This window comes from Anopheles stephensi, unplaced genomic scaffold, assembly GCF_013141755.1.
Source record: "Anopheles stephensi strain Indian unplaced genomic scaffold, UCI_ANSTEP_V1.0 ucontig210, whole genome shotgun sequence".
NCBI classification, from domain to species: Eukaryota; Metazoa; Arthropoda; class Insecta; order Diptera; family Culicidae; genus Anopheles; species Anopheles stephensi.
In genome coordinates this window covers 32501-33841 of record NW_023405137.1, presented here as the reverse complement: position 1 = coordinate 33841, position 1341 = coordinate 32501, and the positions used below count along the sequence as shown (strand labels likewise).

Here is a 1341-nt window from a genome sequence, read left to right as displayed (position 1 = left end):
TCTAGTAAGTTGTACACACCGCCCCGTCGCTACTACCGATGGATTATTTAGTGAGGTCTCTGGAGGCATACCTTCCGCGGTTCCTTCGTGAGCTGCAGTTGGCACGGCCGAAGTTGACCGAACTTGATGATTTAGAGGAAGTAAAAGTCGTAACAAGGTTTCCGTAGGTGAACATGCGGAAGGATCATTACCGATCAAACAAGTCCTGGGAGTGAGGTTGCCAAACGCATCGTCGGCATCACATGCTGACGCGCACGCTACAACCACAAGATGGTGTAGCACACTTGGTAGAGTTGAGCGAAAGCAACTCTTTCAAAGGGATACACATACCACTGCCTCGGCGCAGGTCAGTAAAGACGCACACTTTGGCAGTACCGGGTACCTTATACACTGACTGATTGTCGTGTCACAACGGGGTGATCGACAGTCGCACTTTGGCGTGCTCGGCTCCGCAACCGTCGGGCCGTGGGCGCCTGCAGTGTGGTACTAGGGAATCAGAGTTGTGTGTTGGTTTGTGTATAATGGACATATCATTACCCATCAAACAAGTCCGAGAGTGAGGTTGCCAAACGCATCGTCGGCACAATATGCTGACGCGCACGCTACAACCACAAGATGGTGTAGCACACTTGGTAGAGTTGAGCGAAAGCAACTCTTTCAAAGGGATACACATACCACTGCCTCGGCGAAGGTCAGTAAAGATGCACACTTTGGTAGTACCGGGTACCTTATACACTGACTGATTGTCGTGTCACAACGGGGTGATCGACAGTCGCACTTTGGCGTGCTCGGCTCCGCATCCGTCGGGGCCGTGGGCGCCTGCAGTGTGGTACTAGGGAACCAGAGTTGTGTGTTGGTATGTGTATAATGGATGGATGGACTTCGGTTCCATTCATCAACTAGTTCGGTGTGTACGTTAAACCCTAGGCAGGGGATCACTCGGCTCATGGATCGATGAAGACCGCAGCTAAATGCGCGTCAGAATGTGAACTGCAGGACACATGAACATCGACACGTTGAACGCATATGGCGCATCGGACGACTCAACCCGACCGATGCACACATCCTTGAGTGCCTACCAAGTTATCTCAACACTCTAACCAAACTGACCGTCCTGACCCCATCATAGGGGGGTAGGCTGTCGCAGCATGGCGTGCTCGGATCCGCATCCTTGTCGGGACCGTGGGCGCTGAAAGTGAGAGTGCTAACACAGAGAGACATACGAGGTATGGTACACAAACCTAAACACACACACACACATGTGAGCATGGGTGAAGAGCGAGCGCGCGTCAAGTCGCACGGTTCGACCTCTAGTATCAACCAACGGATGTATCCACCACA

At 52.4% G+C, this 1341-nt stretch overlaps 1 non-coding gene across 1 annotated transcript; it reads left to right on the top strand.

The window, feature by feature from the left end:
• The first annotated feature begins 919 nt into the window (after positions 1-919).
• On the top strand, positions 920-1077 carry LOC118515965. The gene has a single exon (XR_004907556.1). It is a non-coding gene; the product is annotated as a 5.8S ribosomal RNA (ribosomal RNA).
• Positions 1078-1341: the final 264 nt, after the last annotated feature.